Source organism: Macaca thibetana, chromosome 2 (genome assembly GCF_024542745.1).
Source record: "Macaca thibetana thibetana isolate TM-01 chromosome 2, ASM2454274v1, whole genome shotgun sequence".
In the NCBI taxonomy this organism is placed as follows: Eukaryota; Metazoa; Chordata; class Mammalia; order Primates; family Cercopithecidae; genus Macaca; species Macaca thibetana.
In genome coordinates this window covers 52,781,443-52,806,831 of record NC_065579.1, presented here as the reverse complement: position 1 = coordinate 52,806,831, position 25,389 = coordinate 52,781,443, and the positions used below count along the sequence as shown (strand labels likewise).

Here is a 25,389-nt window from a genome sequence, read left to right as displayed (position 1 = left end):
TGATTGTATCCTTTGCTGTGCAGAAGCTTTTCAGCTTGATGTGATTCCATTTACCCATTTTTGCTTTGGTTGCATATGCTCATGGGGCATTATTCAAGATATCGTTGTCCAGTCCAATGTCCAGGAGAGTTTCTCCAATGTTCTTTTTTTTTTTTTTTTTTGGTAGTTTCTTAGTTTTAGGTCTTATATGTAAGTCTGTAATCCATTTTTATTTGATTTTTGTATACTGTGAGAGATAGGGGTCTAGTTTCATTCTTCTGCATCTGGATATTCAGTTTTCCCAGCACTGTTTTTTGGAGAGACTGTCCTTTCCCCAGTGTGTGTTCTTGGCACCTTTGTCAAAAATGAGTTCACTGAGGTGTATAGATTTGTTTCTGGATTCTCTATTCTGATCCATTGGTCTATGTGTCTGTTTTTATGCCAGTCAGTACCATGCTGTTTTGGTTTCCACAGTTCTTTAGTATTATTTGAGGTCAGGTACTGTGATTGCTCCAGTTTTGTTTGTTTTGCTCAGGATAGCTTTTGGCTATTCCGGGTCTTTTGTGGTTCCATATAAATTTTAGAATTATTTTTTCTATTTCTTTGAAGAATGTCATTGGTATTTTGATAGGGGTTGCACTGAATCTGAAGAATGCTTTAGATGTATGGACATTTTAATAATATTGATTCTTTTAATCTATGAACATGAAATATCTTTTCATTTTTTGTGTATTTTCTTCAACTTCTTTTATCAGTGTTTCATAGTTTTCATTATAGAGCTCTTTCACTTCTTTGGTGAGGCTAATTCTTAGCTTTTTTTGTAGTTACTGTAAATGGGATTATTTTCTTATTTTTTTTTCAGATTGTTTGCTGTTGGCATATAGAAATGCTACTAATTTTTGTACGTTGATTTTTTAATCCTGAAACTTTGCCAAATTTATCAGTTTGAATAGTTTTTTTGTGTGTGGAGTCTTTAGATTTTTCCAAATATAAGATTATATCATCTACAAACAAGAATAATTTGACTTCTTCCTTTCCAGTTTGGATGGCCTTTATATCTTTCTCTTGTTTGATTTCTGTAGTTAGTACTTCCAGTACTATGCTGAATAACAGTGGTGAAAGTAGTCATCCTTGTCATGTCACAGATCCTAGAGGAAAAGTTTTCATTTTTGCTTCATTGAATATGATACTAACTGTGGGTCTGTCATATTTAGCTTTTATTGTGTTGAAGTATATTCCTTTATACCAGTTTTTTGAAGGTTTATTAATCATGAAGAGATGCTAAATTTTATCAAATGCTTTTTCAGTATCAATTGAAATGATCATGTAATTTTTGTCTTTCATTCTGTTGATACGATGTATCACATTCATTAATTTGTGTATGTTGAACCATCCTTCCATCCCTGGGATAAATTCAATTCAGTCATGATGAATGATCTTTTTAATGTGTTGTTGAATTCAGTTTGCTAGTATTTTGTTGAGGATTTTTGCATCAATGTTCATCAGGGGTTTGGCCTATGTTTTTCTTTTCTTTTTTTGATGTGTCTTTGTCTGGTTTGGTATTATGGTAATACTGGCTTCATAGAATGAATTTGGAAGTATTCCCTCTTCTATTATTCAGAGTAGTTTCAATAGAATTGGTGTTAGTTCTTTTTTAAATGTATGATAAAGTTATCATGTTGTTTCTGAGCTCTGACAAATAATATAAGCTTGTTTACTTTGTAACAACAAAAATTTGTTTTTCTAGAAATGCATATGCATTCCCATTTTTACGCCTGCTCCTAGAAAAATAACTGTGTATTCATATAGCAGGGCCATTGGACTTTTAAAAAAAATAGGAAAAACAGGCATAACTTTATTTTTAATTTGTGGGGCACTATTAATAAACCTAGTACATTTGTAGCACTACAATGATGTTGAAGCAGGAAATTTCCCTGACCCCTCTGTGGGCAAGAACTGGAACTAGTTGGCTGCTTCAGCACCAGAAGGGGCAAGCTCTACTCACTCGAACCCACAGCGCTTAACCCGTTACTGAAGGGAGCATGCAGGTGAGGAGGTGCCCGAGCTGGGGAGAGTGTTTTGGAGTGCCAACAGGAACAAACTTTGTACCGGTCCTGTGGCAGTGTTTTGGGGATGTCCATGACCCCTGAAGCCCCAGAAGGAGTGTTACAGTCAGTGCTCTTTTAGCTTTGCCATCCATGGACAGCTTAAGTGTTAACAGCTCAGTAGAGAGTCAGTGTGACTGCCTTTTGCACCCACACCTGGGTTCTTATCTGGCATCCAGGAAGAATGTTGCATAAATGAATTTGAAGGATGGTCAGTATGGGGGATTTTTTTGCCAATGATGGTGGCTCTCAGCAGAAAGGGGAGCTGAAAAGCGGACAGATTGGGGGAAGGTAAGCTTCCTCTGGAGTCTGGCTGGGGATGACCAAACTCCTCTCCAAAGCTGTGCCATCAAGCTGTCCCTCTGAAGTCAAGCTGCTTCTCTCCAACTGTAGTTTCTGACATCCAACTGCATCTCCTCTTCTCCTCTCTCTGCTGGCTGAGCTTGGGGTTTTTGTGGGCACATGATGAGGGGCAGGGGGATCATGGGTGGTTTTGGAAAAGGCAACATTCAAGTGGGAAAACAGGGATGTATGTTCTCACTTTGGGCCACAGTTCCAGGCTTGAAGGTGAGGCCCTCACTGGGGACCTGCCCTCTTCTGCCCAGAATTTTCCTGTCTCCTGTCCCTATCAATGTGAAAATTGGTTTTGATCTAAAATGATTGAATATTAGTTAACAGAATCAAAAGTTTTTTATTGGTAGAAAGACTTAAAAACTAGATTCCCCATTGATCTATTTTTAGGCTTTGTGGTGACAGAGCCTGGCACCTAAGGGACATTCAATAAATATTTGTTGACTCATGATTGACAAGTATCAATTTTGAGGCTAAAATGAAAAGTCCACTTAGAGTATAAGAAGTTTATATAACTTATCTTAACCACGGTAATGATTTTAGCTGAAGTTTTCATTGTTCTTCCTTCATTTGGATTTCCTGACCTCTGAAAAGTGGAAGACAATTTTATATTAACAAAATTATCTCTAGGCCAGGCATGATGGTTTATGCCTGTAATCCCAGCACTTTGAGGCCAAGCCAGGAGGATTACTTGAGCCCAGGAGTTTGAGACCAGCCTGGGCAATATAGCAAGATCCTCTCTCTACACACAAAAAAATTTTTTTTAATTAGCTGGGTATGGTGGCACATGCTTATAGTCCCAGCTATGCAGGAGGCTAAGGTAGGAGGATCACCTGAGCCTGGAGGTCAAGGCTGCAGTGAGCTGTGATCTCTCCACTGCACTGCAGCCTGAGTGACAGAACAAGACCCTGTCACAAAAAGAAAGAAAGAAAAAAACCCTTTAAAATAATGTGATGTCTGGGATTAGCTTCAAAATAATGAACAAGATGGGCTATAAGTTCATCATTGTTGAAGCTGAATGATTCATACACGGGAGTGCGTTATATTATCCTCTCTACACATACATATATATGAAGTTATATATATATATATGTATATAACTTTTCAATACGTAAGGTTAAAAAAGGATTTATAAGATTGAAATGTAGTTCCTGTGTCTTTCCCAAATATTTATTTCTCATTCTGGGTCCCTTACTTAAAAGACAAATAAATGAGGTTGGGGAGAGCATTTCCAGGCTCCAAAAATTTGATAGTATTGCTTATCTCCCTAATCCTAGGCCTCCTCTTTAGAAGCTTCTGGACAGGAATGAAGGCTTTTGGAAGCTTCCCAACACTTATGGTTGAACAGCCTACTTTAGTTTCCATTACCTTCTTTTCTGGGTGGAGAAAAAAGCCCTTTAGGTTCAACAGTTTACAAGGATGTGACAGGGGAGGTGGTTTTCCATTGAGAAAGAGATAATGGCAGCATTCCTTGCCTGAGAAAGGAGTTGCAAGGTGCTGTTGCCTCAGGGCACACTCCAGACAACTGAAACCAGCTGTTGCTGACTGGGCTGACTTTTAATTGATTATTTTGGTACTTGTGTTGGCAATTTTCCCTTTTCCTCAGTCTTTGAAAAAAAAAGCAAACACATCTGTTTATGTAACTACTAGAAGAAACACAAGGTTCTTAGCAACTGACCTAGTGTACCTTGACGGAATTGTATTATGTTTTGTGGGCATGGACTGCCATATAATTTGTGAGTCTTTTTTGATCACTCGGGTTTTGCTGGTAATATTTCAACAAAGGAGAGGAGATATTCGGGGCTGTCTTTGCTCTTGCCTTGTGAGATGTTCTCACCCTGCTCCAGTATAATTGAGCCAATATGAGTTTTAATCTTTTTTTCCTCATTAAGAAATGCTCAAATTTATATATAGAACACTGAAATCCAATATATATTTAAGAAGTTATCTCTAGGCAGTATAAAAGAAACCAAATACATTTGTAACACTACAATGATGTAAAAATTTGTTTTGTTTGACTTAAAATGATTAAATATTGGTTAAAAGAGTCAATACTTTTTTATTGCTAGAAAGACTTAAAAAAACAAACCCTGGAGATTATTCTATCTGAAAGTTCTTATTTATGCAATAGAAGTTACTGATGCCCAGAAAAGCAATGTGACTTGTCACTATCACAGGTCCCTTTGAGAAAACTTTTTTTTTTGTTTTTGCTCTCTCTGAAAAGCAGTTTTACAGGGCCTGACAAAAAAATTCACTCAGCACAGCCATAGTTCAAAAGTTAGTGAGCCATAGGAGCTATGGCAGAGTAGAAAAATGAATTTGCTGTCATCTGCTGTTTTGTTTTATGCAAGACACATACCATGGAACCTCCAGCTTTAGGGTTCTCAGGGAGACAATGTAATGTAATGTTTCTATTACAGAAAAAAATAGAGAAAACTCAGCCATAAAGGTTCCAGTTCAAAAATTCAGTTAACGTGCATTTGGGAAATCAAAATATCGTTCTCATATTCAAAGAAAATAATTGCTGTTAAAGTCAATTTGGGGGAAGTCTGCTTTTAATAACACTCTCTTTAGAGAATAGTCACTCAAAAATTGAGAAAATAGATTCAGCTTCAAGTCAAATATTCTCTATGCACTATACTGATAAGACAGAAATTGGGGGCAGGGGGAGTCTTTTAGAAAAGAATCAGTAAATGGAGAATATATTACCAAGTGAAATGCATCTAACATTTTATCTCTCCTGAAAGAATATTTATAAGAATTAACTTTCGTCTGTGTATGAAGTGTATATTATTTATAGCTATTTAAAGCTATTAAAAGAAAATTGAAAAAGGTAACTTAAAAGTGTTTACTTTCTCTTAACCTTTTTCATTTTGACTTATTCCAACCATTGCCACCATACATAGAAACTTTCCCATTCTAAAGGAGACAGAGACCACTTTGTAGAACAAAAGTGGCTTTAAACACTTATCTTGTGGTCTTGGGAGAGTGGAGAAAAGGGAGGGGAGGGGAGGAAAGTAAGGAGGGTAGAAGAAAGGACTCCTTTCTAACAAACCTTTTAAGAGCAATATTCTTAGAAATATTTAACTCCTATAAACTTTGCCTCACATATTTGCCAAGTGCTTAAAAAAAAAAAAAAAAAAAAAAAAGAGTAAAGGAGACAGTAATAATAGTGGGCTATAAAGGTGGAAGGAAGACAACAAAGATAACTCCAGGAAAGGAACAATGCCTGTGCACTGACCCTGAGGAAGGAAGCAGGGGCGTATCGTCTGGACCCTTGAGTTGCGAAGCACTTGACCTTCAGTTTCTCTGTGGACGATGTGAAATAAAGAGCATCCGCCTCTTTTTATTTTAATTCCAGTTAACCTAAGTGCATGAAACTTGACAACTGGGTCATCTTTCCCCTTAGTGCTAATGAGAAATTTTGAACTGAGTAATTTCACATGTATGAGCTGAATTATCTCTCAAAATGATTTCCTGAAAAAATTGGATAGTGATATACTGTGGATATTATTTATACATAATACTATTGACATACTGTAGATATTATTTTAAAGGGCCTCAGAACTTTTCTTTGCACACGATCCACTGTAAGAAATACATTTTATATCACAACACACATATGCATACATGTAAATCTAAATTACTGAAATGGAAGTTTCATTTAAAAAATACTTTCCCGGCTGGGCGCGGTGGCTGATACCTGTAATCCCAGCACTTTGGGAGGCCGAGGCGGGCGGATCACCTGTCGGGAGTTCAAAACCAGCCAAACCAACATGGAGAAGCCCCATCTCTACTAAAAGTACAAAAATCAGCCAGGCGAGGTGGCATATGCCTGTAATCCCAGCTACTTGGGAGGCTGAGGCAGAAGAATCCCTTGAACCCGGGAGGCGGAGGTTGCAGTGAGCTGAGATCGTGCCATTGCACTCCAGCCTGGGCAACAAGAATGGAATTCCATCTCAAAAAAACAAAAAAACAAAAACATAAACAAACAAAAAAACTAACAAAAAAATACTTTTCCTTACTAGGCGTGATGCATTTTGATATTTTTCCATTTCACTGTATTTTTTTTTTTTTAATTCTGGGTTCTAATCCATTAAATTGATTTTACCACCTACGAAAGAATTGAGACTCAGAGTATGAGTCAGAATCACAAACATAAACAAATCAGGGTGCTGGTTGTACTCGAGAATAATATGAAATTCAAGTATATTTTATTTGAAACAAACAAGTCTGGTAGAATCCAGAAGTTACCAAATTTGTGTTTTGTTTGTCATAATGTAAAACTTCAAATTTTTCAGAATCAGGTATTCTTCCAATTAGTATGTGGCTTATGCTGGTAAAAGACGATTTGGCAGCAAAACTCTTTTAAATATTAGACATTTTGCAATGAGAAGAATAGTGACTTCTCAGTTCTGGGGGCTCTTAATATAAAGTTGGGGCCTTAGTAGATAAGACAGAAAAATCTTCTAAATAGAGAATTGCAAGAAGGAACTGAAAACAATCTGGAGATAGAAAAGGGTTCTTAAAAATTGAAAAATGCTAACTAACACATTGCACACTTACCATTGAATTTAGCTTTCCACAGGATAATGAACACTTCCAAGAATTTCACAAAGTATCTTAAAGTTTTGTTTTCCTATGCCCTGCTCAATAAATGCAGGATTTCCCTCTGTGTTATTCCTTCAATCATTAAAAATATATTTGTTAAACATGCACAATATGTCCAGAGATGCAGAAAGCAATAAAATTTAGAAAGCTGTCCTCAGGGCTCCTACAATTAGTTAGAAGGGATAAAAGATGAGCAAAAAAATCCTAAAATGGATGCTCATCCCCAGTAAGCGGGGAGCTCCCCCTATTTCTTTTCTCTTGCCACAGAAACTCAGTTCCTTTGATTACTGGCTACTTCTTTATTAGACAGCTCTCGTTGTTTTTACATTGAATGGTTCCTTCAGTGACATCAGTCCAAATTCCATTTCTGTCCTTGGTGGCCATACAGTTAAAAAAGAAACAAATTTAGAGGAAACCCCGCTTTACCAGATTGACATCAAGAGGGGAGACTCATTCCTAAGACCCCGTGAAATTCTGAGCAGGACACACCCACTGGCATCCCAGTTTGAGAAAGGGCAACTCCTGGACTGAATCCAGCAGAATCAGAACCATAGACTATTTTAGTTGACAGAGACCCTTCAAAGATATTTATCTAACTTCTATAATTCTTTAAATAGGAAAATGAGTTTGCAACCTAATCCACTGAAATATTTTCTAGGAGACGTGATTCTGATTTCATCAAAGACATCAGTGGGAAAATAGGATTCACTTTTCAGAAGTTTAATTAAGTCAACTTTGCTGCAACAGATTTTTTTTTACCCTTGAGGCGGATATTTCATATGGTTTAGCCTCTAAAGTAACCTTAAACATAAGGCTCTGGGCTTTTTGATGAAGAATTTGTGTATGTAATATCCCCAAGTGAACTGAAGTTAAGAAGAACTAGTATGAACAACTAATAAATTGTAGTACAGGCTACAATTTAAGTAGTACATAGCTTTTTCAAGCTATGGATTATTATTGTTATTATACTATAGTCACAGTTTACAATGCGTGTTCACAAACCTGCTCCTTTTAAGCCTTACAATAATCTTTGAAGTAGGTTTTCTAAACCTTTCTTTCACAAAAGGAAACTAAGAAAGAATTCCTCTTACACTCATAGCAAATGAGAACTGGAATAGTATAAGTATTTTCTAGTTTAACCCCTTGATTTCGTAGAACCCGAGGCATGTAAGGGTTAAGCAATGTGGTAGATTTAAGACTAGAACTCAGGAATAAGACTCTCAGGAGACCTCTTTGCTCGATATTCTGCACATATTTGCCAGAATCCTGTGGGAGTAATCTGTAAATCTCATCAGATTCCTCTAAACATTTATAAATTGGACCATGTTGTACCTTGTGTTACGCAAATTTGTTTCCTCACTTGGCTATAACTTGGACATCTTTCTATGTTGATACCTATGTTGCGATCTCATTGTTATTTTTGAAGGGTGAATTAATTGGTACTCAGTAAGTATGCTCCAACTCAGTGATACCTATTATTTGTGCCAGTGTCAGTCTTGACTTGTCTGTGCCTGTGCCATATTAGTTATTAAATATTTTGAAGAATGATTCCTAGTCCTTTCTCTGTATTCCAAAACAGAGCAGCTGTATCTCTCAAGTCTTGAATGTAACCCACCATATTTCTCAACAAACCTAAAGCTCAACAAAGGCTAGAACTATGTGACAAGCATGCAGATCTTCACAATGCAAGGCAGACAATCTGGTGTTCTGAGAACAAGACTGAGGTCTTTCTGCAGATGCCTAGGCCATATGTGGAAGTTGACACTTGGCAACAACAGGTAACTTTTGTTGTTTTATTTTCCACAAGAATTCTGACTGTTAGAGAACCTTCCATGGGTATTCTAATCATTTCTGCTCTTATGGGCAAATTTAAAGACATTGTAATCTTTAATGATAGTCTCTGAGAAGTGAGAAAGCAGGATTTCTTCCTCCGTACCATCCTGAGTCACAATTGCACATGCGCAAACAGTTGAGCAGAATATCCTTTGATGAAGTCACCAAAATGGCTGAAAAGGGCAATGATTTGATTGATGGCAAAATCAGATATTTGCCATTTGATGGTAGAATTGGATAAGGAAATATTTTGGAATCTCCTCTCAATTTTCTCATCAAGTATAGTTTTGACAGAATGCAGAATGTAAAGTGGTTTTTTTTTTTTTTACTCCTAACTTCAAGATAGAAAACTTTCACCACCCTTGTGAATTCCTAATGAATTCGGTATTACTAAGTTTCATGTGTTGCCAACATTTATGCCTTTCTGAAAAATAAGCAACTCCATAGCATTTAAAATTAGATATTTGTGATTTTGACTCATGTGTCTGTCAAAATGACAGTTACAGTGCCACTTTGGACTATTGAGATTTACAGCATGTTGGAAAATCGAACTTCTTCCTTTGCAGTAAATGTGAAACCATAATTGATGTGAGTTCCTTTTTTTTTTCCCTGTCATCATCAACTAACTCCCAAAATAATAATAATGTAATCATGAGGAGTACTGTGGGAAAGTGTCTGGTCAGGCTGGTTGAGCAATGAATGAAGGTGATAGTGGTGATGGGTGGTGTAGTTGTTTTTTCCAGGGAGTCAAGCTTTTTAGATCTCTGACAAATGGAATTACTCTTTTTTTTTTTTCATTTACACATTGGCTCACAGCATAATACCTGGCGCCACTATTACCCAATCTAAACAAATTTACTTTAATAATCCACTTATTTCTGTAATCACGATGTATTCAACTTATGGGCTAGAAGAAATAGAAGAAGAAACAAATACATTTTGAAAGTCTAAAAGCTCCTATTATCATGTTATCAAGGCATAACTTGATAGGGCCTAAAAGCCCTATTTTTGCTTTATCAAGGCAAACTTTAAATGAAAATAAAACTTATACTCATCTTAAAACAGAAAACATTCTGCTCATGGTAAGACACAGAGCAGTGTGAATTATACACACGCATGATGACATCAGAAGTAGCCAACAAACATGCTCTGACTTGAATTAATGTAGGACCAACTCTCAATGTGTTCTCATTCAAACTTCAGCATACTGCACCAGTCTATGTGATTTGGTTTAGGTTTTCTTATTTTAGGTACGTTTATGATAATGACAGATACTTCTTTTATCCCCTTCCTCTCCTGCCCCTCACCCAACATGCACACAATTAAATTATATAATTGTGTATTATTGTCAAATGACAGATAGTCTATTTCCGGAGGTTTGGTTACACTACCCTCAATTTTCTAGTGTACCAACAAGCCTATTGACAACATCTACATATTTGCTCTTAGATATTCCTTCTTTGATCTAAGGAACTGAATCCTGTTTAAATGAAAGCAAACACCCCTCAAAGGGGTAATGTTTAAAGATTGTATCGGTCATTAACACCATAGCATAAATTGTGGAATTCAGGTAATTAGCATTTATTACAGGGCTTTTGAGGGCCTGTGTCAGGTCCAGTGACGGTAAAGACATGCCCTTGAGGAGCTTTTGACTTTTGTCATTACTTCATTTGGTAATGTTGGACAAGTTGATTCACTTTTGGGCTGAAGTTTGTCATCTGTGAATTGAAGGGACTGGATTAGAGTAATGGCTTTTTAAATATCTGGGGATTTCCAGGCTCTCCCTCTGGAAAGAAAAGGGGTTGAAACCAGTATAGCTCTTGGTTCACTTATTTATACCTTAGGCCTTTTTGAAACTTTTTTTTTTTTTTTGAGAAAGAGATTTTCAGCTAAAATATTAAAAATTAACAGTTCTGGAAATAACCCTACTGGATGATTTTCAAGATTTTTTAAAAAATTGTTGCCTCCAGTGGCATTCAACATTCTGTAATTTGACCCTATTTTCTCTATTCACAATAGGATAACCTCCTAAGAGGACATTTTCACTGAGAAGAGAGAAGTCCAGTAGGGCACTCTCTGGGGGTTTCTTGACGTTGGTCAGACAAAGACCTAAAGTGTTTAGTGCTGTGTGTGCCAGTGTGGATGTGCAGGAGGTTGCACCCAAGCTCAGCTTGGCAATTTATCAAATTTGCCAAAGGTTAGGCCTGGGGCTCACCAGAGCCTGGGCCGCCAACTTTGTGAGAAAAAAATTTCCCTCTGAGGAACTTAATTTCCACCAATTCTTCCACTTCAGAAATGTCATTTCTCTCTAAGAAGTGCATTTCCTGCTACTTTTCAGAAAGAAGTTTGGGGCTTCAATAATTCCACTGGATACATTTCAGCAGGCAAAATGTAGCTTAAAAATATACATAGGAAAAAGGAACTTTCAACACAATAATCTCATCTGATATGGAGAAACTTTAAATACAAACCATATTATGCCTTGGCTCTTTTCCTCCAGCCTCAACTTGGAATATTTTCTGGAATTGTTCCAAAAAAACTCTCTTAACAATGTCAAAAGAAATGTTAGGACACTCTTTCAACAGTCCTTTAAAATATTAGGAAGTGCAGAAATCACTAACTGATTTGAACTGACCAAAACAGAGAAGGGCTTGTTGTTTGGCATTATTTTTATGATGCTCAGATAAAATCTCTTCTTGGATTGACAGTATAAATGGAAAAGATTGAAAGCTATCTGGAATCTTTTTATTGGGGGTCATAGGGTTTGAGGCTTGAGAAAAGCCCCACACTTCCTTAACTTCCCACCATTAAACTCTGAACTTTAGGACCAAAATAAAATCCACGGGGCAAATTTACAAGGGTCTCAGAATGGCTATCCTAGTGGGGGAAAACACAAGGGGAGGGAGTTGAACCTGGGAATCTTAGCATCTTCATGTTGGTCCTGACTGCAACTGCATGTATGGTTGGGGATCTGAGATACAGTCTCTGCATTCCAGAGAAAAGAGGAATATCAGTAAAGTAGGAAGATGTCCCAGAGACTGGAGAGATGTAGGCAAATAAAGGTAAGTAAACAGTGATAGTTAGCTTGAGGACTAAGGTAGAGGTAAACTGGAATTGTCCATGCCCAGCCCTCAACGATCTTTGAAACCGCTCAGCCTTTTAAGTGACTTCTGGTCAAGAAGCAGCCTGGATTTTCGTAGTGTGGCAGGTGTAGACTTTATTACGTGCCATTGTCTCTGAGACAGCTTTTTATTGAAAGAGGAGGAATTTTAAAATATATCAAGTGTATTAGTCCATTTTCACACTGATGATAAAGGTATACCAAAAACTGGGTAATTAATATAGGAAAAAGGGATTAATGAACTTACAGTTCCACATGGTTGGGGAGGCCTCACAATCATGGCAGAAGGCAAGGAGAAGCAAGTCACATCTTACATGGGAGGCAGCAGAAAAGAGAGAGCTTGTGCAGGGAACTCCTCTTTTTAAAACCATCGGGTCTCGTGAGACTTACTCACTATCACGAGAACAGCACGGGAAAGACCTGCCCCCATGATTCAATTACTTCTCACCAGGTCCCTCCTACAACATGTGGGAATTCAACATGAGATTTGGGTGGGGACACAGCCAAACCATATCATCAGAATAATACAGATGCCCAGTGAGTTCTAATGATAAATATTTTCCTCCAGCTAGGAGGATCAGAACAAGTGTGAGGTACTTGACTAGAGCCATGGGTTGGGCACTAAGAAAAAATCTTGCTTCACACACCAGACTATGCAGATGAGGACTGGTCTTTCTCTGATCTTTGTAGTCCTTCTTGGAAAGGTATCATTCATAGTGACAGTATCTAACTTGGCTCAGACTTAGTCCTCATTGAGGCAGTATTTATAAAATGATTTTATTGCTAGTTGGTAAAGATGTTCAGAGGATGTACTCTGTGCCAAATGTTGTTTGTTTGGGGTTTTTTTGGTAAGTCCAAGGTAGGCATTTGAGTGTCACTTCTTTCTATCAGTTCACTCTCTTTCTTTCTTTCTTCATTTCATTTTTTTTTTTTTTTTGGTGGAGTTTCACTCTTGTTGCCTAGGCTGGAGTGCAATGGCAGGATCTTGGCTTACTGCAACCTCTGTTCAAGCGATTCTCCTGCCTCAGCCTCCCAAGTAGCTGGGATTATAGGCATGAGCCACCACACCTGGCTAATTTTGTGTTTTTAGTAGAGATGGGGTTTCTCCATGTTGGTCAGGCTGATCTCGAACTCCTGACCTCAGGTGATCTGCCCGCCTTGGCCTCCCAAACTGTAGAGATTATAGGCGTGAGCCAGCATGCCCAGCCAGTTTGCTTTCTTTATGACTTTTCTTCATATGAAGGTGTAGAGTGTGATGTTTTCTATATACTTTGAATTTCTTTAAAAAAGGCTATTTTTTAATAGGAAAAAAGTCAAACCACAGTATATTTGTGTTTTTAAAATAATAAAATACTTTCTATTAAATTGATTATATTGTGTATTGCACAATACTATTTTATAATTCTGCTGACTCCTAGTAATGGATCTACAACCCTGTGTTGAAAGAAGACTGTGTTCTCATGAAGAACCAAAATGATAGAATCTCATACAATGGACCTGTGCCTCCAAGTACATTATCAGTGACTTCTGATTTTTGTGATCTCTAGTCAATGAAACTACAAAGTGAGATCATTTGGAACTTACGGAAGGCTAGATAAGAGAGAAAGCAAAACTTCAAAATATGAGACTGGTTTAGTCAAGACCAAGGGACCATGAACTGTTTGGGACTCAGAAGGAAAAAAGGGGAACTTGAAAGTGACTATAATAAATAGGCCCCAATCTACTGTTCCGAGATTGGCTTCTACTTGATGGGAAAATTGTGGTTCCCCAAAGTAAAGACAATAAATTTGATTAAGGGATCTGCCTGGAAAAGGGAGTGTACTCTGACCTCTGGGAGAGGGTTTTGCCTCACCACATCCTATGTGTACACTGGATGAGTAATATTTATTATTGAGCCATGTGATGGAACGACGAACAAAGGTTGTTCCTGGTCATCCTGTGTCTATCACTGCAATTGCTCCTCTTGTAAATGTGATATATAGCTGGCCACCCTCAGCTGTTTTTGAAGCAGAAACAAATGCTATTTTGTAAATAGAGCTTAGAACCCCTGGACATGTACTAGGACAGCTTATCAAACATATTGCATGTTCACTCTCGTGCTCAGTTGCAGAAGGATCTCCCAGGACTTCCTTTGCCATGGGGCTATGCTTTGATTGGCTGTGAATGATGTCATCACACTGTTTACTTTTTTTAGTGAAGGCAAAGATCTGAATGTGATATGCATGTGCACACGTTAAGTAATGGGAGAAACTCTACCCATAGATTTCGAGCCATGTTGTACTCATTTACTATGAGCCTATGATGTGACAACTCAGTAAAACACAAATCAATTGTGTGTCCTTTGGTGATTTACAACTTTTGGAAGTTTCTGTTTGTCTTGGATGCTTCCTCTTGGACTATCTTTGTAAGTTTAGTATTTGGGTCCTACTGTTAACAAACTGATTTTTTTCTGCAAACATAGGGCAATCTGCTAGGCACAATTTGAAATGAAATTTACAGATAAAATTCTGCCGTGACAAAATTTTAAGACAAATAGGCTTTGTTTGTCATTGACAGTTGAATTGACAGGTCTTTGCAACTCATTTATACAAAGCAGAACGTGTCTGGGAGAAAAGATATTTGACTAGGTGGTATAAGAAAATTATTAATGCATTTATTGAGCTTAGAAAAGATTGGATTCCTCTCTGGCATTTCTAGGGAGGTGGGAAAATGTTCAGTGTTAAGGTCAAAAATAACTGATTAAATCATAGAATTGAACGTATGCAATACTGGTCAGCGGATGTCATGGAATAGACCAACAAATTTTCAGGAGGGATGAATCCTACCAAAATGTCTTCAAAGTTTTGGGATTTTTTCTAAGTATGATTTCATCCTGCTCTATGCCAGGTATATTCCAGAAATTTGGGTTGCACAGTTAAAATAAGAATAATAATATTTTTACAATTACTTTTATTATAATTTGAAGGTACAAAGGTACACTGTCCAATAAAAAGCTAAGGGCTCTAGTTAAATAAAAACTAGGCTTAAGAACCCAAGAGGGCATCCTGAGGCAATGTCAGTTTTGGACATTTAAGGCTTTCATATCCTCATTAATCCATCCACACGATAAGCCTAACAAATATTTGTTGATGCTGATGAGGGCTATTTCACATGATTTCAGCATATTCATTAGAAGCATCTACATACCAAAACATTCCTCGAAGTTGATTCTTGATTCATTGACAACTTTGGCTGCTACCACGGGATTTCCAGAAGTTGCATTGTTCTTTCTGGGCATTCAGTGTAACTCACTCACTTGAAACTGCTTTCGTGGACAAAATGTGTTTCTAGGTCTAAGGTGAGAGAAAAATAAATAAATGAATAAGTAAAAGAATTAAATGTGTTATACTTTTATTATAGCACACTGATTTTCTAAAAGGCTAAATTATATTATATAGATAGATATAATTTTGGGTTCTCGTTAGAATGTATATTTGTCTAGAACCTATTAAACTTCTTTAAAAGATTTGTAGGCACTATCCAAAAATTCTCTAAAATATCTAAAATCTTGAACTTAGATAAAATTGTTGTAATATTTGTTTAAAGTTAGGAAGTTCTGTAAGGGGTTGTAAATTGCCAGCTTGCTCTGTGCTTTGCAGAATCACAGCTTGAACAGGGCCACGAGGACTTCAGGATGATCTATGACCCATAGCATCCACTCTGTTGTCAGACACTGCCTATGATGCAGAACTTACCTTTCATGATAAGCCTTCCACCTTTATATGTCTTTCAGAGGAAATTTATTTGCTTGGCCTTGGGTTACAGGTTTAACTTTTCTGGGTCTCAGTTTTTTCACTTGTCAAGGTGTTCAGTCATTTTTGAATTTCTACTATGGGTCAAGCAATCCCAAATCCCAGATATTTTCTTGTGGGGGCTGGAGGAGGACCAAGGCAGGGTATACATAAGCAGAAAAATGAAATGAAATAATGTGCACAGAAGTTTTAGGCATTAGGAAAAAAAGTTAGCTTTCCCAGGGGAAAGGCTGGAACATTAACAGTTATGAAGACACTATGGTGAGCCATTTAATAAGGTCAAGGAATTCTGAGGACACTGAAGAGCACTGGGAACATCACTATTTGATTCTTTAGCAGCTCCTTCCCCTCCAAGCTCATGAAGCTGATTTTCCTTAAAAACAGGTTAGTGGCTCTGTTCTCTGGATCAGGATTTCACCCTAGGTACTCCCATCCATTCCCTCCGGAGTCCCCTAGACTGTACATGCCCATGAAAGCAGGGACCCCATCTATTTAGTTCATCTTTCATTCATATCACCAAACCAAAACCTGACATGGAGATCCCAATAAGTATTTGCCGAATAAAAAAATACATGGACCATATCCAGAAGCTGAAGGGGAGCTACTACAGGAAGTTACACAAAATAGTGACATGCTTTTTCTCTTCCCTCATTAGGCCACCTGGAAGCATAATTCTGGTAGCAATGGGGACGTGGGTCAAAGGGTACTTGAGGTAAGGAGGCCTTGTAGGATGGTATTGCAATAATTCAAGTAAGGAGTGATAAGCAGGTGAAATAGGGCGATTCCAAGGACACTGGGGTTAGCCTTGATGGCTTACTGGCCATCTGTATCATTTGGATAAGCATCTTGTTATTGACAATTGAAAATATCCTAATGAAAACAGCTGGAGCTATACATTTGGTAGTCACCGGCCAGTGGGTGACTGCTAAAGCCAGGGATGTTACAGAGACTGCCTGGGAAAGGTAGGTTGAGAATGGAGTTCTGTACACTTTATGTTTGTGATTGCATTCAATTCTAAATTCTAGCCTATGACCCAAGAGGCCCTAAAGCATCAAGGCACATCTTCTTCCACTTAGTTCGAAGGTTATTGTGTGGAATGAGTGAGATAATGTAATGTGCTTAGCACATAGTATTCAATAAAGGTTACCTGGCATGATTATGAATAATTTAATATATAATTTATAGCTAATGATGGAAATACACCAACATATGTGCTTATTTAATTTTTCTTCTGCTTGCTTTAATTTGCCCCTCACTTCCAAGCAGAACGTTCCCCCTCCCTCTCTCTCTTTCTATCTGCCAGGGACAACTTAACCATTAGACACAGTGGACCTGGTGCTTAGGCCCACAGCACTTTTAGGAGCACACAAAAATGTTTTTATTTCTTTCAAAATCAGAAGAAAAAGATGAACTTTCAGGTTGAAGAAAATATGTTTATACATAATGTAATTGTATTCATCTTCATTCCAATGCAGTAGTAAAATAGAAATTTCAATTTTTTTTTCATGGAGAAAAAAGCCCACAAAAGTCAGGATGCAGCCCTGTTGCCTTTCCCCTTTGAGTTTCTGTTTTTCTCTCTTTGTTACTCTCTCCGTCTTCATCTCCTCCTTGCCTTCAACCCACTCTTTACTGTTGTAATTCCTAGCATTCTTCTACTTCTAGCATTATTTGGCCTATATCCATATGACTCCTTCATATTAAGTGAAAAAATAAAATAACAAAAACTAGCATTTTCCTTGCATTGGTTTTCCTTTCCTGTGTCTTTAATTTCTCAGGTTATCAGCTTTCAGAGTGAAGACACATAATCCCTGTTAGAGTAGAAGACTTAAAATCGAGTTTGAGACACACCTTCTGAAACTGCAGCCTCTTGGGAGCCTGATTACCAGTGAAGAGTGTTGCTGCTTTGCATTTTTCACACTTGAACACAGTGAAGAAGATGAACATTAATTAGGATTATAATGCCATGAAGGCTTACTGTGCTGTGAGAACTCACAAGAAGGAAAATGCCATTTCTTTTTTTTGGATGCAATTCTGAGTGTCATGTATGTATTAGTTCTTGGGCCCAAGCCAAGTTACTTTAGGGGTGATATACAATCTGTTATTTTTAGATCATATTGGGTAAGGGTGTAGGCTATTATTTTAGGATAGTAAGAGAAGATAAGTTTGTCTAATTTTAGATGATCAAGTTTCCTAATATGAATCTTCCTTTAGAAAGTATTTTTGAAATGTTATCGTTTATAGTTCAAGCTTATGGAGAACTTAATGTTGGAAGCATTCCTTAGTTCAAGGGGATTTCATGCCTGGGTGATTTTCGAGTTTGATTGTTTTCTAGCTTACTTGCCTGACTTAGGATCCTTACTGCTTCTTAAATTTCACAAATAGTGAGTTAAAGAAAAAAAGCAAACACACCAAAAACAAACCAATACTAAACTCCCTTCTCTAGCAACCAGACTGTCCTAGGGAGTTGTATGTAAAGTTAAAAAAAAGTGGCAGGATTCCTGTTTCACAAATAACTTGAATTCTAATTATTTTTTAAAGACAGATTTAAAACAAAGCATTTTGTGAATAATGTACAGATCATTAAGACTGTAATCGCTAAGCTGTAGTATATAATATAAGCCTCTATTTCACCACAAAAATTCACACTGATTACCCAGGATGATTTCCAGATGTTTACTCTCTGCATGTAATAAAATGTTGGTTAAAATTGTAACTTAGCTGCTATTTAAAAAAAAAACAAAAAACAAAAAAACAAAAAAACCCTAAACTCTCAACAGACACATGAAATTTTCACCAAGACTTTGCCCCCATAGAGTCATCCCTCTCACGACAGAAATCTTCAAAAATCTCTGGCTTACTTAAACCCACTTTTAATTTTAACCAGGGAGAGAAAGTTGAACTATGAAAGGTGATGAATCGATCACTTCACATATATCAACTGGGTGGAAGTTTCCACAGAACTTGCATAACTAGAAAATTGGTACAAGTAAATTATTGGGTCTGTATTCACAGATGCGAAAGGGAATAGGAAAAAGACTAAAATGGCAGTAAAGTTAAATCTTCAGGGAGAATCAAAATATCATGGTAAAACAGGGTATGAATACTGTCTTTTTATGTGTCGGGAACTTGAAATTTGTGAAAATATGCAATGGATCCACTTGGAGCATGACAGTATCATGTACAGCAGCTGAAGAAGAGACAGGTGCCACATGAGGAAAAAGGGAACAGAGAGTCAGGTAGTTCAAAGACAGGAAAGTAGTTCAAAGACATATATTATGTAGAAGTCATTAAAATATACTAAAGAAGGAGATGGTAAAATAATAAAATACAGGATAATAAAGTGGAAGGGTAACACAGTGAGGGAAGGAGGAGGAGGTGAGATAATTTGAAAAGAGAGAAGAGATGAAGAGGTAGAATGAGAGCACGCATGGGTGCGATGATTTTGTAATGACTTGTTTCTCATGAAAAACACATTATCCTTGAAAGGAATGATTTTTCTCCTCCCGCACACTACTTTGATTTGTGTGTTTACAACACGCTAAGCCCACTGGGATGCAGCTGAGGATTCAGAGCCTTTAGAATGATCAACCAGACACTGCTATTCCAAAAGACACCAAATGCAGTGTAAATAATTAAATATCCATACAAGTCAACTAACATTTATTGAGTGTGCAATCTCAGAATAACGAGGCATCAGCCTTCTGATAGACCTTAGGGTCTTGACAGAAAGCAAAAACCCAGATGAATAAAATGGTGATTTGGGGGAGAGGGACTCAAAAAAGGCAAAAGTAACTTAGCCCAGTAGGTCATAACTTTTTTGGGATAACAGACTTCTTTGTGAATCTGATGAAAGCCTCAGAGCTTCACCCAGGAAAATACACATTTGTGTGCAAAATAAAAATTTTGCTTATGTCATGGAGATTATAGATTTCCTCAAGTTCAATTGTGGGCCCCCTCGTTTAAGATCCTATAGTAAGTGCTGAATTTAATAGATGCATAATTTTTAACGGGCCACTGTTTAAACTACATACAAATTCACTTCAGTTAAAACCTTAGGAATGATTGGAATTCATGAATTGAACTAAAGAGAGGGACCCAGATGCCATCCTCCTGTGAAACTTTAATAAACCAACTAGTTTCTCCATCCTCCAGTGGAGCTAAATTTTGGGGGTTTGTTTGTATGTTTATTTATGCCTTGCCATGCTCTGGAAAAATTTTAACTTATAAAAGTACATATAATACAAAAAACATAACAAATATTTTAGGAAAATAAACATCAAAACATATTTAGGATTGAGAAAGTTGAACTAGCAGAACTTACAGTGGCATGGTAGACATAGGTTACAATTTTGTAACTTTCTGGTGGCTAAAGTTAAGATGAAATAGGCTTAATTGCAAGACTAATAACAATCCATAAAATAAAAACTAATCTGGTTGTTAGATTATTGGTTAGGATACATTAGGTTGCAAGTAACAGAACACCCAACTAGGAGTGGCTTACAGGCATTGTTAGGATTTTTTTCTAATATCACAAGAAGCCCAGAGGTAGGCAGCTGTTCAGTCATATTATCAATGATGCGGGTTTTCATATCTGTCATCTCTGCTATCCTTAGGCTGTTGGTCTCTGTCATACTTGTAGCTTCATTGTCTCAAGTGAACTGCTAACTTGTGGCATCATATCCATGAGCAAGGCAGGGAGAAGACTATAGAGGTCTTGTCCATCTGTAGCTTTCATCAGGAAGCAATTGCCACCCTCAAAGCCCCCTTGTAGACTTTCTTTTATGTTTCATGGCCAGAACTGGATCATATGAACATCCCTGGCTACAAGAGAGACTGCTAAATTAGTATCTGCCATTTTGGCTTTTTTAGAGCAAGGAGGGCAAAGGAGGGTCTTGGGGATGGCATTGGATTAGTATCTTTTACAAAGGATATGAACAGTTTTTCCTGATATTGAGCAACCTTATTCCTGGGTGTCATCAAATGAAGATCCTGTGTGATACATTACACCATGCCCTAATGTCAACCTATACAGTAAATATAGTAGTGAGTTCTATCATGTACCATGGAGTTTCATGGTTCTCTCTGTAGGCTGATGGCTTAGACCAAGGCACAAACTGGGAGAAGGCAGGTCTACAGGAAATCAAAACAATGTATTCAAGTACAAAGCCTTGTTATGATCTAGTTTAATCCAACGGTAACATTTAGCTTATCTAGAGTCATGTATGAACACCAATGCCCTTGAACCACCTTTCCATAAATATTATTTATCACAGCTGGACATTGAATAAGAATGGGTCCACAGGGAGTTAAAGGCTGTAATCTCTAACACAATCCTACCTGGAGCACAAAAGCCTGCATTGTTGATAAGGACAGATACATATGCTTTGACAACCAACCAGGGAGAAAGTAGAGTTAAGTGCTGCTTATAAAAATTCAGAAGCATAACCAAGACATGTGCCTGTTAGACAAACAATCACTGGTGGTTAGACTGGTGGAGGTGAGCACCAAGAAGAAGTAATTATTCTTTCCACTATCTTCCCTTAGAGTTTGTCTCTATCTCCATGATAGTATGTACAGCCCATATTTATATAGTTTGCTGGCTATCAGCCTACTCATTTTGTAGCCCCTGATCATGTTATCTTTTATATAACAGACTTGGGTCTAAATTTAGAAATATTTGGAAAAAATATCATTTTATTGAACAGTGAATAGTAGTTGCTTAGGTAATATTTGGAGGGACAACTTTGAACAAAGAAATCAATGACAACTTACTTCATTCTATTTTCAGTACTAATTATTTGACATCAAAATATTGGCCAAAAAAACCACAATGACTTTTGAACCAACCTAATATCAAGCATTACTTAAACTCTCACTGCTTGAAGACCAGAATACTTGGTGTAATGGACTAGACACTAGCGGTTAAAAGCTCAAGGGAAGAAACATATGTGCCTTCCCTTGATGAACCTATGAACTAGCTGAACTGGAAGAGCATGGAAAACATATCTGAGAAAGGAAACCAGAACATTTATAAACACTGTTGTTTTAATAAAGGGTAATTCTACTTTTGGAAGAAAAAGGTACAATTTAATTATAATGCTTTTATGTCCAAGTCTATGTTTAAGGTATTTGCTTGATTACAAAGAACTAAGGTTTATGACTTGCTTTATAGTTGGAGGTGTTCATAAATGAAGAGAGTTGGTGAATGGAGTTTCCCTATGTGAAATTTTTAAATGCATCTGTGAATATGTTCTTCATCATTTATACTCAAGCTACATCTTTTACACTAATTGTTGGTTTACATTAGAAACACAGAAACACAATTTGCGAATTGTTTTTATTGCTATAGACATAAGGAGACATTTTCATCTTATTGGTGGTTTAGTAACAAATGGAAAATTACATGACACAAATTACACACTTAATTGCAAGAATAACAGGAAATGAAAGATGATTGACATGTGGCAATAACAAAAACGCTTATTTATTCTCACAGAAAATTAAAGAATTAAGAACTGGAATGTCAGCTATCTGTGAAATATGAAATTCTGGACAAAGAAATTTAGATATTACTCAGAGAGTGATTGGTGCTTTTTATATTTTTGCTATAAGATTATAAATTATTTGAGAGCAAAGCCTGTCCTCTGGTTTTACATCTATTCATTCAATAAGCACTATGGCACTATGTGGGGGATCAAAAATAAATAAGAAATAATTTCCTTTCCTCTGTGGAACATGGTCTACTTTGGAAGAAATAATGTTTATAAAAAAAAAAAAAAAAAACCTGTTATAGAGGATAGACTGTTCTAAATCTCACACAGGAGATTAAAACAAGTTCCCAGGATTCTGGGAAGAAAAGAGTATCTCCAGCTGTCCTGTGTCAGGAAAGGCTTCACAGCGGAGGTGACATCTGAGCTGGGCACTAAGAGGCCAGCAGTACTTTACCATAGGGAGATGGAAAGAAGGACATTCTGGGGAGGAAAAACGTTGTAACTAAAGTGCTGATGGCCGAAAAGAGAGGCTCATGTATAAATAATGGAAAATCATCCAGTTTTCCTGCTCCACAAGAGCTCAGTAAGCAGAGAAATGAGAGATAAGGTTTAAAACATGAGTTGAGGTCATGAAAACATGGAGAGTCTGTTATGTTTAAATTAAGGCCCTTGGACTTTGTTTGATAGATAATGAGGAGCTATTGATGGTTTTTTGAGTACCTGATAGACATTAAACATAAGTTTTTTGAGTGGATGAGGTGTCAGGTGATCCAAACCATGCTATCATTCTGTACACTCTGAAGTGCCTAACACAGTGTTAGCACATAATAACTGTACAACAATAGTTTTTAATTGGCTATAGAAAAATACATAAGCAGAAGAGCCATCAAACAAGGTATTGAGAATATCTGACAGCTTAGAGATAAGCCAGACATGCTCTTTTGGCACTCACTGTTCACATCCACCCCCTTCTGCACACTCTTGTGTCGTAGGGGCTGGAAGGCTGACAACTACATTTCTCAGGCTCCCTTGCTGCCAGGGTCTGAGGTGAAGTCCAAGAAATAAGATCCCTCCCATGAGATGTGGAAAGTGAAATGTTGGTGGAGCCTGTTTTTATTTCTATGGTAGTGGTAAGCCCTGGCAGAAATTCATTTTGTAGTGGACAGTCTTCACAATCACTCTACAGTGACCAGCTTCATGAATGTGAAGCAACTGTGAAATTGGCAGCAGTTTCTTGACCTCTGCGTGTTGACAATGATTTCCTGACCTCTGGTTCATAGCCTCAGGGTTATAACCTTATAACCTAGGATCAGCATGATCTGTCTAACAGGACCTCTTCACATGCATTTCTACAACTCTTCCAACGATTTTGTGGCACCCCATTCCCTGTATTAAATTCCTTTCTACTCGAGATACCTAAACCCTTTTCTATTTCCTGCACCAAATCTTTACAGGAACAAAAGATGAGGAAATTTGCATGGCAGAGGGTAAAAGTCATTCAAAGGCGAGTCAATGTGGGACCGAAGAAAAATACTTCAAGTCCAAGGCTCTTTCATACTACAGAGGGCGTCAAAGTGCTTTTCAGTCTGTGTCAATGCAGGCCCTTGTCCTCCAGCCTCTCCCTTACTTACCTAAAAAAGAAACTTTTTTTTTTTTGCCAATTTACAAATATATATATACACACATGTATATATATACACACACATATATATTTCTGTATTTCCTAAGTTTTCTACAATGAGTAGAAACATGTATATATATGTGTGTGTGTATATATATACTCATTGTAGAAAACTTAGGAAATACAGAAAATTATAAAGAAGGAAATAAAAAGCATCTGTAATTTTACTAGTGGGAGGTAACTTCTTGAATCAGTAAAGATGAGGTTAAGCTGTAAGAGACAGAAAACTCAACATGCAAGCAACTTAAGTAGACATTTCCCAGAACGAGCAACACTGCAAAACTCTGTCTCTACAACAAACAAACAAACAAACCCCACAAAAATTAGCCAGACATGGTGGCGTGTGCGTGTAGTTCCAGCTACTGGGAAGGCTGAGGTGGGAGGATCATCTGAGCCTGGGAGGCCAAGGCTGCAGTGAGCAGTGATCGTGCCACTGCACTCCAGCCTGGGCAACAAAGCGAGATTCTGTTTCAAAAAAAAAAAAAAAAAAAATTTTTTTTTAAGTAGAGATTTCATTCTTTGTTTCTCACATAAAAAAGTACAGGAGTAAGTAGTCCAGGGATAGTAGCTCTAAGGCCATCAGGAATCCAGACTCCTTCTCTCTTATAGTTCTGCTATTCTTGATGCACGCTTACACTTCTTTAATCAAGATGACTGCTCTAGCTTACTCTCTCATACTACATTCCAGCCAGGAGAAAGAAAAGTAAGAACATATCCCCTCTTTTTAAAGAAGTCACATGTGAAATTTTGCTGTGTCCCTTTGTTCCCTGTGGTTATACCTATTTGAAGAGAAAACTGAGAAATGCAATCTTTATTCTGAGCAGCTGTATACTTAGGGGAAAGCTGGGGGTTTCCCCCGAAGAAGAAGGTGCACATGGGTATTGGAGGACAGTTAGCACTCTCACTCACTTAACTGTAACTAGCCAGTCCTCCTTCATACAGAAGCGTGCAGTTTTCTCTTTCTTGGCATCTCAGGTCCCAAAGCCACCCTCATTCCAGGTACTAATCTTAATGTTTCTGCTGATACCATATTTTGTCACTTTGGCCTGTTGCCTTTTCCTGAAGCATTTTGCCCAGACTAGTTCTATTCAGATTAGTTACTTTTATTTTTTATTTTTATTTTTAGAGATGAGATCTTGCTCTGTTGTCCAGGCTGGAGTACAGTGTTGTGATCATAGCTCACGGCAGCCTTGAAATCCTGGGCTCAAGCAATTCACTTGCCTCAGCCTCCCAAGCAGCTAGGACTACAGATGTGCTCCACCATACCTGGCTCATTTATGATTATTATTTTTTTAGAGACAGACTCTTGCTGTGTTACCCAGGCTGATCTACAACTTCTGGTCTCAAATGATCCTCCTGCTTCAGCCTCCCAAAGTGTTGGGATTACAGGTGTGAACCACCATATCCGGCCAGCATTATTTATTTT

General features: G+C 37.5%; 1 long non-coding RNA gene across 2 annotated transcripts in view; it reads right to left on the bottom strand.

Moving 5' to 3' along the window:
- LOC126948254 (uncharacterized) overlaps positions 1 to 25,389 on the bottom strand; it is a 98,836-nt gene that overhangs the window by 66,582 nt on the left and 6,865 nt on the right. For both annotated transcript variants that reach the window (XR_007723375.1, XR_007723376.1), the window contains exon 2: positions 15,187 to 15,332. This is a non-coding gene — a long non-coding RNA (uncharacterized LOC126948254). The remainder of the gene's footprint in view (positions 1 to 15,186; positions 15,333 to 25,389) is intronic.